Source organism: Camelus ferus, chromosome 35 (genome assembly GCF_009834535.1).
Source record: "Camelus ferus isolate YT-003-E chromosome 35, BCGSAC_Cfer_1.0, whole genome shotgun sequence".
Taxonomy (NCBI): domain Eukaryota; kingdom Metazoa; phylum Chordata; class Mammalia; order Artiodactyla; family Camelidae; genus Camelus; species Camelus ferus.
Window position 1 is genome coordinate 64,843 of NC_045730.1, and position 14,226 is coordinate 79,068.

The 14,226-nt window shown below is 40.6% G+C and overlaps 1 protein-coding gene across 13 annotated transcripts in view; it reads left to right on the forward strand.

Moving 5' to 3' along the window:
* Window positions 1-1,248: 1,248 nt before the first annotated feature.
* Window positions 1,249-14,226, forward strand: part of ZMYND11 (zinc finger MYND-type containing 11) — an 87,602-nt gene continuing 74,624 nt past the window's right edge. For 9 of the 13 annotated variants that reach the window (XM_032473892.1, XM_032473896.1, XM_032473897.1 and 6 more), the window contains exon 1: window positions 2,029-2,168. The gene's annotated coding sequence lies outside the window, so the exon portion shown is untranslated. Of the gene's footprint in view, window positions 1,501-1,563; window positions 1,768-2,028; window positions 2,169-14,226 lie in introns of those variants that run through there. The other 4 variants (XM_032473893.1, XM_032473900.1, XM_032473895.1 and 1 more) reach the window with 4 other exon arrangements.

Consider the following 14,226-nt stretch of genomic DNA (forward strand, 5'->3'; position numbering starts at 1 on the left):
GCTAAACCTCTGAAACATGGCCAAGTGGGTGCAAACCAATCCTCACTGCCCACCGCTCTTCCTTCTCCCTCTTTCCTTGGCACCTCAGTTCCTTGCCCTCTCTCTACAGTTTGGCAGAATAATTCATGGTATAATCTAAGTTGTATGGAAATAAACTTCTGGGTCTTCTGAATCTCCCCTCAGCTCCCAATCCCAAATTACTGGGCACCAGACCATAACTTCCCTGCCCCATATTCACTCTGCTGAGGGGAAAACGAGGTAAATAAAACTGTTCTGAAGGGAAAATAGAGCCAAAGGTTAAATTCCAGGCAAATCCCAGGTAGAATGAGAGAGGGTTTCTGGGTACAAAAATTAAAGCGATGCCTAAAACATTTAATTGGAGAAAAGTGTAGTTATGCAGTCACTTCTTTCCTAAGATGTTTCTTTTTATACCTATATGATGTTTTGCTTGAGTGGTCTCCGTGAAATATATACAATCATGCAATCTTCTTTTTTATAGATGACTTTAAAAAAGATGATTCATTATTAGAATTCCTGGTTCAGCATTTAAACCAGGCATGGCTGGATTTTTTCTGACACCCTTTAACCCCTTTGCTGGATTTCAATGGCATATATTTAACCACAAAATTAACATGAGTTAAAATTATTTTGTGATGTCTCTTGAGATAACCAAAACCTCTCTAGGATGTATCTGAACCAGGGCCGTGAAAGACTTTCTTTGACCGGTGTAAATCGTAGACTCCAATTCAAGTACCACCCATTCCTAAATTCTAACTTAGTCTTAGAGAATAGTTATGAAAGATTGATGAATTGGATTAGAATCCCAAAATTTCTTGGACAAGTGTCTTCGCACTGATTTTCAGGTATACGTGTCCAATGAAAATTAGGGTAACAAATTTTGGCTGGTGGGTCTTCCTTCCAAACTCTCAGTGGAGAAAGGTCATTAGGGAATACACGTGAAATGTATAGAGAAGTATGTTCATCTCTGAGACGTTCCTAAACCACATATTGAGATCTTCTCTGGTTAGATTTCGAATTATAAACTAAAAAAGATAACTCCCTTCGCCTTACACAAATTGGTAGCGTTTTTGCCAAAACGATAGTGGGTGGTCCGTTCTTTCTGAAGTCCTATTTGTTGTGTATGGACTAAGGAATTCATGTTCCCTCAATGCTTTCTGAAGACAGAATTAATAAGGTACTAACACCATTTCCCCGATTTTGCTTATTTACAACCTAACGCCTGTCCAAGACTTGGCCATCCGGCGGTGACTCTCGGCAGGCGCACCGCGCGCGGCGGCAGGCGTCGGCCGGGCAGCGCCCGCAGCCGCGGGTCCGAGCGGACGATGCTGCGGGCGCCGGATCTTTGTGCGCTCGGCTCCCGGCTCCCGCGTGCCCGCACGTACGTAGCCTTCACGTGTGTGTTGATATGAAGTGCATGTGTGGATATGTGAGAATATGCTCAAATTTGGGGAGAGGCGCGGAGCACAGAACGGAGGGAAGGTGGGTGTGGGCGTGCACGGCGGGCCGGGCCGGGAGGGAGCCCGCGCCAAGCCCGGGCCCGAGCCCGCAGCGCGGCGGGCCCGGAGGGCCACACAATAAAGCCCGGGGGCGGCGGGCGGCGAGGAGGCCGGGTCGGCGAGCGGCCGCCCCGCGCAGCCCGGCATGTGAGCGGCGCCGCGGCCTCGCAGGACGCAAACTTTCCCGGTGGCGGCGCCCCAACTCCGCCCCTGGCCCCGGCCCCGGCCCGCCGCTCGGCGAGGAGACCCCGTAAGTGCGGCGGCGGGGCTACCGCGCTTCTCTCGGCCGGCGCTCGCGAGTTTCTGTGGTGGAGGCTTGTAAACATGGCGCCCCTGAGGCGCCGAGCCGGGGCGGGTGGCAGGGAGGAGGCCTGGCCCGCGGAGCCGGAGGCGGGGAGGCCGGGGTGCCGGGGCGGGCGGCGGGGAGGAGGCCCGGCCCGCGTAACCGGAGGCGGGGAGGCCGGGCAGCCGGGGCGGGCGGCGGGGAGGCCGGGAGACGGCAGCCCCCCCGCGCCCCGCCGGCCCAGGTCCGGAGGAGGCGGCGGCGGCGGCGGCGGGAAGGAGGCGGCGCGGGCGGCGGGCCGGGCGCGGAGGGGGAGGGCCGGGCGCGGCGGCGGCGGCGGCGACGGCGAAGAAGACCGGAGCATAATGGTGGGAGAAGCTCGGCCGCGGTGGCGGGGCGGGGGCGCGGGCGCGGGCGTCCGAGGCGTGGGCGCCGCCGCTTTGTGGCGCCCGGGCCCGGCTGCAGCCCCTCGGGCCGCGGGCGTGACCGCGGCTCGCTTTCCTGCGAACGGCGCCCAGTGGCCGGCGGAGCTTTGTTTGCGGCGGGCCGGGGCCTGCGGGGCTCGGGGGTCCCGCTGCGCCCCCCGCCTTTGGCCGGCCCGTGAAGGGAGGCCCCGCAGGCGGAGGAGGCCTCGCAGGGGGAGGACCGCGCGGGGCCTGCTCGGGCTGTGAAGCCGCGGAGTCGCGTGAGCGCCGCCCGCCGGGCCGGCCCTCCACGCGCGGCCAGGCCTCGGGGCCCGCGGTCGGGGTCGGGGTCCGCCGGAGCGCGGCCGTGTGAGTGTCCGGGTTGTGGGGGCGTCTGCAGTGGCATCTCGTTGTTGGGGGCGATGACCGCGGCCGGGCAGGGCGGTCCCCAAGAGCCCAGGCGAGGCTCGGTCCCCGGGGCCGGGCGGCAGCGAGGCCTTTGCCTCCTTGGCGGGTCCTCCCAGACCCCCAGGACCGCCTGCGTGTCAGCCACCGGTCTCGTTCGAGCTGTTAAGTTGGGGCCCAGTAGGCCGGCCAGGGACCCCAACTTCCGCGTGGACTGCCCCCTTACGCCTTTCTGGCCCAGCTGTGGAGGCGCTCATGGTGTGTCGGTGGTGCCCCATGTTATGAACGATGGGGGCGTGATAGCCCGTGTGTCCCTGGTGCTCAGGGTTATTATATACCGTGTGGGCATGGTGCCCGGTGTGTGGATGATGTTCGATGCTGTGTGTCCGTGGTGCCCAGTGTGCGCCTGGTGTGACCATAGTTCCTCGTGTTAGCTACCGTGGGAGCATGCATGATACCTGGTGTGTTTTTGGTGCTTGGAGCTGTATATGGTAGTGGTATGATGCTTGATGTGCGCGTGGTACCTGGTTGTCTATAGTGCCTGGTGTGGGCACGTGATGCGGTGTTCCATACTGCGTGTCCATGGTGCCCCGTGTGTGCCTATGGGGTGTGTACATAGTACCCTGGGTCCCATGTGTCTGTGAGCTCAAGCAGGTACGTTGTTAAGGAATGGGTGCCTGAAGGTTGGAGGTGCCTGCTTGGGTCAGATTTTTAGAGGCCCACTGGACTCCCTGAGGGTTAGGTTCTGGGGCCTCTGGTCTGCCTCACCCCGGTGTTCTGCACCCTACAGTAAGCGGTGTCCTGTGGAGGCAAGAGGCTGCTTAAAAATGATTTAGTCTCTTTGTTTAAAGGCAGAAAGTAAAATGTTTACTTATTTTCTTTTAAACAAGAAATGTAGTAGTTGTAGCTTTGTAATTATGGGATGCATAACCTCAGATTTTGGGGTCATTGACTCTAATTAATGGTTTGAGGTTATCAGGGAGAGAGTCTTGGTTGTACTTTAAAAGTTTGAGTGCTTTCTGGTAAGCTAGGTCACCTTTGTGACTTTTCTGAATTCTAACTTGTACCAGCAGGAAATAAAATACTAATTTTGTACATGCATGTTATTTTCCTTGTCTTTGGTTTTGGTTTTTATTTTGATGGACTCTTCTGTATAAGATGACCAGGTTAGAGAATCAGAAAACGTGGGATGCGATAATGACAGAATCAATAAAATATTTTTCTTGCTTAATTCCGTATATGGTTCACAAAGGATTTCTATCGTTTATGTGGTACATTCTCCCCAGAGATGTTCATATGAAAACCGAATCTCTTTTACATTATGTGAATAGAGCAGTTTATTTTTTGCAGTTACCTGCTGCAAATTGTTTCAATAAACATACATGTAACTGCTCCCACCTTTACAAAGAAAAATCAATTAAAATGTTGAAATTATCTCCTTAGTTCATAGGAAGTATTCCTAGGATATCTTTATGTTGGTACTTTGAGTCGATGTCATCTTGTGTGTTTCCATGAATTGACGTGTTTATTTCAACTCTCATTTTGTAGCAGTACCTCCTTTTTCCTTTGAGTGCTATTTAGGTAGTGTACAATAAAAACATGTGTACCCTTTTAGCATACCTAAATGAAGACACTAATTGAAGCTGATTAAGGATTTTAACATTTGTAATAAAGTATCAAATGCTGACCTACTACTGGTTAAAGCCCGAAACCCCTGCTGTCAGCTTTTGTTTACCTACCTTTACCATTCTTCAGTCAAATTCTCCTAGTAGAGAACAACACTTAAGCAAAGAAGATGTATCTGGAAAAAAGTTAAGGAGAAAACTCAGACGTAAACTTTTCACTGTTTGAAACCTTAACTTGGATTTAACATTGAGTTTTTTTTACAGGATGATTAGATTTTGTAATTCTCTTAGAGGGATAGCATAGCAACCTGAGTTTAAGGCCAGGTGCTTTGGGTCTGACTCTTGCCTCTGTCTTTTACTAGCAAAGTGACTTGGGGCAAATTGTTTAAACTTCTCATCCTTGGTCTCAGTGTCCCCATCTGAAAAAGGAGGTGATAGTACTTGTGCCTATCTCATAAGGTTTTTGACTCATAAACCATTAGACTACTTCAGTTCAGTTGAGTCAAATTCAGTTTGGGTTAAACGAGCGTGGAAAGAGATGAAGCTCTGAAATTGCAGCGTGCCGTGTCTCACTAGTTGCTGTTTACCTGTTGTAACATACCTCTGAATCTCTTTTTCCACTTTAGTTAACTCAGAAGTTTGGGAAATAAGTATTTGTTATATTTCTCAGTATTACTTGATGCAATATTAAGGATCTTTTTATCATTACTTTTTAAAAATTGTGGTTGAATATACATAGCATAAAATACACCGATCTTAAGGGTATGGTTCAGTGGTATTAAATACATCTACACTGTTAATGCAACCACCCACCTCCATAGCTCTTTTCTTGTAAACCTGAAACTTCATGCCTATTAAACACTGAACTCTCTACCTCCCCCTCCCCCTCCCCCAGCCCTGGCAACTGCTTGCTGTTATTTATCTTTGATGAAGAATATAGGTAACTGAAGTACGCAGTGTAAGAGGTCTTGTTTTAACCATTGGTTTTAAGTTAATATTTCTCTCTTTTCCCACATCTGTCACCCTGTCTGTAACCCTGAAACATATGTTTTATATTTGCTTGAAGCAGATAGACTTTCTGAATGAAGAAACACCGCTTGTCACCTCTTCATTTGATCATTGTGGAACTAATCCCTAACCAACATTCTTACTAGGAATTTTGACAAGAAGTACAAAATAACTGATGGGAGTTTAATTTCTACCTGTATCTCTCATGTGATAACTTTCAGTTACTTTGAGTGGCATTGTCAAAATTCCAAAGCAATTTAAATCTGCTTTGGTATAGTGATTCTGTGAAGGTCAGTAGTGGTGAAGGTGCTCCTTATCAGTGGTCTGTCCTTTGGTCTTGATTTTTTAAATGTTTTGGTTTTTACAGGTTTATAACATAAATGAGTACCATGATAAAAAAGAAAGATAAAATTTACGTATGTTTACCAAGTCTCAGCCATTGTGCAGAATTCTTTGTATGTGCTGTTCCACTGTAAAAAAAAAAAAAAAAAAATCCTACACATGATCATCTTAAAAGCACAATTGCCCTCTTTTTTTCCTTTTAATTATGGAAGTTTCCACCTCCTGGTAGCACACCCCAGTCCCCCAGCATTCTCTAACGAGAAGTAGATGAACTAGGAATTTTTTGAGAGGCTGTGATCTACATAACATAAAAGTTTAAGAAGCCCTGTGATAAAGGGTAAAGTGACAGAAGTGAACATAATGGGAGGGAAATAAAAATTCAAATCTAAATAGCCAGCAGTATCATGTAATATCTTGAACATATGTATTGCCTTAAGGAAAGATCTTTCTGTTCGTGTGTGAACCTGCTGTTACTGATTCTCCACTTAGAAAATTTGTAGAAAGCTATTTTCAGGCATACCTCAGAGACACTACAGGTTCTGTTCCAGACCACCACAGGTAAAGCAGATGTCACATTAAGCAAGTCATGTGAGGTTTTTGATTTCTCAGTGCATATAAAAGTTATGTTTACACTACACTGTATGTAGTCTGTTAACTGTACAATAGCATTATGTCTAAAAAAAAACAAAGTACATACCTTAATTAAAAAATACTTTATTGCTAGGAAAATGCTAACCATCTGAGCTTCAGGGAGTTGTAATAGTAACATCAAAGATCACTGATGACAGATCACCATAACAAACATAGTAATAATGAAATTGCAAGAATTACCAAGATGTGACACAGAAACACAAAGTGAGCAGATGCTGTTGGAAAAATGGCACCAATGGACTTGCTTGATTCAGGGTTGCCACAAACCTTCGATTTGTAAAAAGTATTTGTGAAGGGTTATAACATGAAGAACAATAAAACTAGGTGTGCATGTAGCTTGTATTGTGAAAATGCTGTACAATATTTAATATCAAAATACTTACAAATTCAAATAAATAACATGTAAAACCAAAAAAAAAATTACTTGGAAAATAAGAAAATATTTGTATAGTCCATTATGTATTTAGTAGGGAAATTTAGCAAATTGTTAGGCTAAAGTATTTAACTCAGTTTTACGAAGAATCTAATTTATGTGGAACTAGTAAATATTTAGACATTTAGCTAATCTTTCATTGTAATTGTTGGCTATGTTTTCTATTCAATCAATAAATAAATGGCTAATTGTTTGCCTAACTTTATGTGAAATTTAAGAAATAGACAAAGATTAATAGAAATGTCAAAGGTAATTGAATACTGTTTCATGCCAGCACTTTTAAAGGATCTTATTGACTCATCTATTCTTCAGAGATGAGAAGAATATTTTTAGCCTCTTATATAGTAGTTGGAATAAATGTGTGTTGCTGCAGACTTATACACAGTTTTTAATTTTTTGTAAACTCAGTAATATTTAAATATAGTAAACTTGTTTTAAATAAATGCTTTTTATAGTTCAAGTTAGTTCATAATTATTTCATAAGATCATGTTAAAATATATTTTCTTATAGTAAATAGATTTTAAATATTGAGTTCATTAATTAACATTGTTATTTATTGAAACTGCTATGTAATGGACACTTGCTAGGTAATGATTACTGAAGCAAGTGCAATAAAGTGTAACATAAGAAATTAAGTACATGTGCTATGGAACAATATATGTGAGTTGATCTATTTGAGCTGAGATAGCTTTAGAAGTCTTAACACTGATGATTTAAAATTCATTCTATTTTGGGACTTTATGATTTTACTATATTAACTACTTGAGGATTTTTGAAAACAACATTGTTTTAATATGTGTATGGAGTACCTTTTCATGTACTTGCTGTCTATCTGTATGTCATCTTTGGAAAAATGCCTGTTGAGATCATCTGCCCATTTTTAAATTAGATACATACTGTTGGGTTGTATGAGTTTTTGTGTATTTTTGATATTAAACCCCTATTAGAAAAATCATTTGCAGATATTTTCTCTCATTCTGTAGGCTGCCTTTCTGTTTTGTTGATGGTTTTGCTTCCTGTGCAGAAACTTTTTAGTTTGATGTAGTCTCAATTTTCCTTTGTTGCCTTTGTTTTTGGTGTCAGAAAAAAATCCTTGCCGAGACAGATGTCTGTTGAGCTTACTTCCTATATTTTCTTCAGGTTTTATGGTTTCAGGTCTTATGTTCAAGTCTTTATCCATTTTGAGTTAATTTTTGTGTATAGTATAAGATAGTGGTCCAGTTTCATTCTTTTGCATGTGGCTGTCCAGTTTCTGAGACTGTGCTTTCCCCATTGTATAAATTATGTTTTAATTTTCACTGTCCTAATGATCTCTATTTGTGAACAATTAATTTTAATATAGTTCTATTTAGCAATTTAGTATTTGTATGTATGCTGTGTAAGAAATCTTTTTCTATTTTGAGGTCAGGAAAATGGTCCACTATATTCTCTTCTAGAAGCTTATGTTTGTATCTGTAACCTATGGAGAATTCATTTCGTTGTGTGTAGTAAGGGTTGACTGACCCCTCCCCCCCTTAGGGATATCTAATTTCCAAGCATTGTTTATGGAGTTACCTTAAATCCATTTCTCTGCAATGCCATCTTTGTCACGTAGATCAGGTGTCCATATATGCATGAGTCTAAATTCTCTGTTCCTTGCCATGAATTTATGACTGTTCTTGTCCCTATTGGACGCTGTCTTACTAATTACTGTAGCTTTACAATAAGTCTTGAAATCTTGCATCAGATCTTCCAATTATATCTTATTTGTTACTTATTATTCATATTTTATTTGTTCCTGGCTGTTTACATTTCCATATCAACTTCAGAATCAGTTTGTTAATTTATACCCCCAAAAAATCCACTAAAATATTGATTAGAATTGATCTGAATTTATAAATCAGTTTGGGTGATAATTGACACTTTTACAATATTAACCTTCTAGTCTATGAATATGATATATTCTTCTATTAATGAGTTTTCAAAATTTTTTCTCAATGTTTTAAGGCCTGTTTTAAGGCTTTCTGGATAGAGATCTTGCATATCTTTTGTAAGATTTATTACTAGATCTGACTTCTTTCTGTGACATTGTAAATAATACCTTAAACAAATTTTAAATTTGCTCATTGTCACTACTGTACAGAAACAAGTATTCTATATAGACCTTGTATCCTCTAATATTATTGAAGTCACTTATTAATTTTAATAATTGATCTGTAGATTTGGGGAGATTTCCTATAGATAGAAGCATATCATCTCTGAATATAGATAGTTTTAATTTTTCTTTTCCAGTTTGTATGTGTCTTATTTTTCTTGCTTTATTGTACTGACTAGGTCCTCTTGTACAATGTTGAATAGAAGTGGCGATTATGGGTATGCTGTTAGGCTATTGTGGTCACATACTTAAATTCTGTATGTTACTTTAAACCTAGAAGACGTCATTGTTACTGTCTTACAAGAGGAATATTTACCCATAAATTGGGAATAGATTTACCGGTATATCTACCCTTTTCATTGCTCTTCAGTTCCTTTTCGCTGTTTGACTTTTAATAGGGAATTCTTTTACTGTTGCCTGAGGAATATCTTTAGTTTTTATATTGTGGAACTACTGGTGATAAAGTATTGGTTTATATAAACTGTATCTTACTCATTTTACTTTTTTGTAGGCAGAGTTTTTGATTGGAAGTTGTAGTCTTTGAGTACTTTGAAGATATTATTTTGTTATCTTTTGGCTTCTGTTTTGTTGAGAAGTCAACTTGCAGTTTGTATTATATTGTTCCCTTGAAGACATTATGACTTATCCTCTGGTTACTTAAAATATTTTTCCGTTTTGTCTTTGTTTATCAGTAGTTTTACTGTGATGTGCTGAGGTGTGGTTTTCTTTTATTAACCTAGTGTTGCTTTCTGGTAATGATTCTTGAATCTGTGGCTTGATGTCTTTTGTCAGTAATGGAAAATTATCAGCCACTGTCTCTTTGAGAGTTAATTCTGCTCTGTTTTTTCTTTACTCTCTTCTTGGGGTTGTAGTGAAATGTAAGTTACGCCTTATTATCATATCCATATCCGTATATCTCTTACGCTCTTCTTTTCTCCATGCTTTCTTCTGGATACTTTCTTATGAAAAGAATCCTTAGGGTCACTCATTCTCTTTCCATCTGCATCTAATCTGATGTCAACTTCATCCACTGAATGCTTTAGTTACTGTAGTTTTTTGGTTCTGTACTTCCCATTTAGCTTCTTTTTATTGTTTGTTCTCTCCTGGAATTAACTTTTAATTTCTTGAACATATCAAGCATAATTATTTTAAAGTCTGTGTCTAATAATTGCATCATCTAGAACTCCTCCTGTAAGTTTGTTTCTCTGTCACATACGGAAAGTGGGCAGCACAGATGGTTTTGGAGGTTCTTGAGGGAGTGTAAGTCGTCTTAAGACCTAGTAGTCTACCGTATACCATTATTATAGACTAGCTTTATTCCTTTTCCCCCTACTATTATTATTTTTGTTTTCCCTCGAGATTTATTGGGGAGTGGATTCGATCAATAAATGTTTGTTTAGTGTATAGTTTATTGTAGAATTTGTTGAGGACATAAGGAGGGATTAAATGTTGGGCAGGTAATACATATGAGATAATTATATAGCAATCAGTGACAACATGGAATTGATTAAAATTACAGGTTTTATATATGTGATTTGTTATAATAAATAAGCTACAATGAGTAATAAATCAATACAACTTGGTAATTATAACTAACTTAAGAATAACTAATAAGAAGACAAGTGATAATCAAATTGTGGGATACTAATAGAAGACCAAACTCATCAGAGACACTAATGATAGTGTAGATAAGAATTTAATATATGATTTAGGAATATGTCACATTTCATTAGAGAAGAAAGGAATCTTTCAGGAAATTGTGCTAGTAAAATTGATTGCCTCTTTGGAAAAAACCTGTATTTTCTTCTAATTTCATATTCTAAAAGTAATTCCACAGTTCCTGATTGGGCATATAAGATGCTTAGAAGCCGCCACTCTATCCTAATGACAAGTAAGGAACCAAACAGCTGTAAGATCAACAGACCTACTGGCATCCAGGAGAGAAGTGAGGCCACAGGACAAACGACTGCCACAAAAGCTGGAGCGACAGAAAAGGCAGATATAATGACAGCTTACTTGAACAAAACGCACCAGCGGAAACCTCCACAGGAACCTGTGCTGGGATAAGAAACCCTGGATACAACAGGCAAATTGCCAGAGCCTCAGGGTAGACAAGACTGAGTTAAAAATCTGGGGGGACCCAGTCATTGGGGCCCCCTCCCACTTTTGTGAGAGTTTCCTCCTGGAGCTCCACCAGGTTCTCAGGGGAGTGTCGGAGAAAAATCACCTCACGAAAAGGAACCAGTTTAAAATGTGCCAGAGCATTCTGTTCTTCACAAGGCCTGCTCCCTTGAGAAACTATTTTACAGGAGCCTAACTGTCTGGCGAAGGCAAATACTAAACTCCAGCCCAGTACTAAAGGCCTCCTTGCTGCAGTTCTTTCTACCCAGTGCATCATGTCTTGCTTTCCAGAGAAAAATACTAGCCATACTCAAAGGCAAAAACAGGTGGAAGAGACTGAATAAGCATCCAAACCTGGGTCCATGCGGCAGGGATGTTGGAATGGAATGATAGGAACGGAAATTTTTTTAGCAGTTGATTCATATGCTAGGAGTTTTAATGGAAAAAGTAGACGACATGTAATAAAGTAATGTAATAATGAAGCAAATGGAAACTCCAAGAAAGATCAAAAAGAAATGCTACAGAGCAAACTTACTGTCATGGAAATGGAGAGTGCTTTTGGTGGGATCGTTGACAGGCTGGAGACAGCTAAGGAAAGAACGTCTGAGCTTGAGGGGATGACAGCAGAAACCTCTAAAACTGACGTTTAAAGAAACAATCCTGAAGAAGCCAGTAGAAAAGAACACCTTACCTATGGAGAAGCAAAGATAAGAATTACATCTGACTTCCGAGAAACCATGCAAGCATGAGATATTTAGTATTGAAGGGAAAAAAACTCACCAACCTAGAATTGTGTACCCTGTGAAATTGTCCTTCAAAAGTGAAGGGGAAGTACTTTCTCAGACAAACATTGATGGAATTTGTTGCTAGAAGAAATGTTCAAGTTTTGCAACTGCCTTGCAGCAGATGTTAGTTTTTTAGAAGGAAAATGATACATCAGATACTCAGGTCTATATAAAGAAAAAAGAAGTGATGAAGAATGAATAAGTGAAGATAAATAAACTTATTTTTCTTATTCTTAATTGATCTAAAAGATAATAGTTCAAAATAATAGCAACAAATATTTTTAATTATGTGTGTTTATATGCAAGTACAGTTGATTCTTGAACAATATGGGGGTTAGGGGCACCAGGCCCCACACAGTGGAAAATCTGCATGTAACTTTACAATTGGTCCTCTGTATCTGTGTTTCCATATCTGTGGATTCAACCATTTGTTTGTCATGTGGTACTGTATTTACTGGAAAAAATCCATGTATAAGTGGACCTGCACAGTTCAAACCCATGATGTTCAGGGGTCAGCTGTATACCCTTATGTGTGCTTATGCATAAGTGAAAGGAATGACAACAATGATATAAAGATTGGAAGAGAGGAGTTAGGAATATTTTGTATTATGACATAACTTGCACTACCTGTGAGTCAGAAAAATAAACATGAGTTAGTTGTAAATGTATATTGCAATCTCTAGGGCAAACACTACAAAATATATATATGCTGAGAAAGAAAAAATGGACATATAAAAATGATACGAGACAGATTGTGTGGAAGACAGGCACTAAGAACAAAAGTAACAGTACAAAACAGTAACAAACATGAGAGATATTAATCCATCTGTATCAGTTACCTTAAAGATTAGTGGTGTGAAACACCAATTAAAAGATGAGATTCAGAGTGGATCAAAGAACAAGACCCAGCTATGTGCTGTCTATAGGAAACCCCTTTTAAATATGAAAACACACATAGATGATAAGAAATGGGATACAGAAAGATATGCCTGATCACATAGGTATACTAGCCTGCATACTAACACTAATTCAAAGAAAGTAGGAGGAGCTCTACTCATTTTAGACAAATCAGACTTCAACGCAAGGGATGTTATCAGGGATAAAGAGAGGCTCAGTACTCTAAAGATACAACAGTCCTTAATGTGTACGTGCCTGACAACAGAGCATCAAAATATGTGAGGAAAAACTGATAGAACTGCATGGAGAAATAGATGAATATACTGTTATAATTGGAGATTTTTCACCTCCTATCAGAAGGGGACAGATCCAGCAGGCAGAAGATGAGTAAGGACATAGTTGAATTCTAACAGTAATATCAGTGAACTGGATATAGTTGATATCTGTAGACTGCTTCATTCTGTGACAGCAGAGTACACATTCTTCGCAAGCTCACATGGAATGGTCACATTCTGGGTCATAAAACACAACTTAATAAATTTAAAAGAATAGAAATCAGGGGAGTGGGTACAGCCCAGTGGTAGAGCGCATGCTTAGCATGCACAAGGTCCTGGGTTCAACCCCAGTACCTCTGTTAAAAAAAAAAAAATCACGTAATGTCTGTTGTTAAACCACAGTGGAATTAAACCAGAAATCGTAACAGAAAGAGCTCAAAACCCTGAAATACTTGAAAGTTAACACACAGGTCAGAGAAGACATCTCAAGAGAAGTTTTTTTAAACTTTTCTACTAAGTGATAATGAAAATACATCTTATCACAGTTTGTGGGATGCAGTGAAAGTAGTGCTTTGTGAGAAATGTATAGCATTGAATATTACAGAAAATAAGAAAGATCTAAAATCAGTAATCTAAGCTTCCACCTTTAGAATGCAAGAAAAAGAAGAGGACATTAAACTCATAGTAAGCAAAAGAAAAGAAATAAGAATTAGAGCAGAAGGCGGTGAAATTGTAGACAGGAACTCAACAGAAAAAATAGTAAGACCAAAAGCTACTTCTTTGAAAAGATCAGTAAAAATCATAAGTCTCTAGAAATAGAAGAGGGGCAGTCACTACTGATCTTCTGGACAATAAAAGGATAATAAAGAAATACTAGGAACAATTCTATGGCCACAAATTTGATAACTGAGATGAATGGACCAATTCCTTGAAAGGCAGAATCTGCCAAAACTCATGCAAGAAGCAGACAATTTGATGAGGCATATATTTTTTAAAGAAATTGAATCAGTAATTAATAACCTTCAATAACAGAAAGAACCATGCCTAGACATGTTCACTGCAAATTCTGCCAAACATTTATGGAAGAAATTATGCCTGTTCTCTGCAGTCTCTTCTGGGAAGTAGAAGCAGAGGGAATGCTTCCTAACTGATTCTTTGAAGACAGCACTGCCCTAATACCCAGACCAGACAAAGACACCACAAGAAGAAAACAACACCTCCAAAACAGACCAATATCTCTCGTGAGTGCAAATGTGAAGATCTTCAGCAAAGTGTTAGCAAATTGAATCTAGTATCGTATAAAAAGCAATATACGCCATGACTAAGTGGGATTTATCCAGGTGCA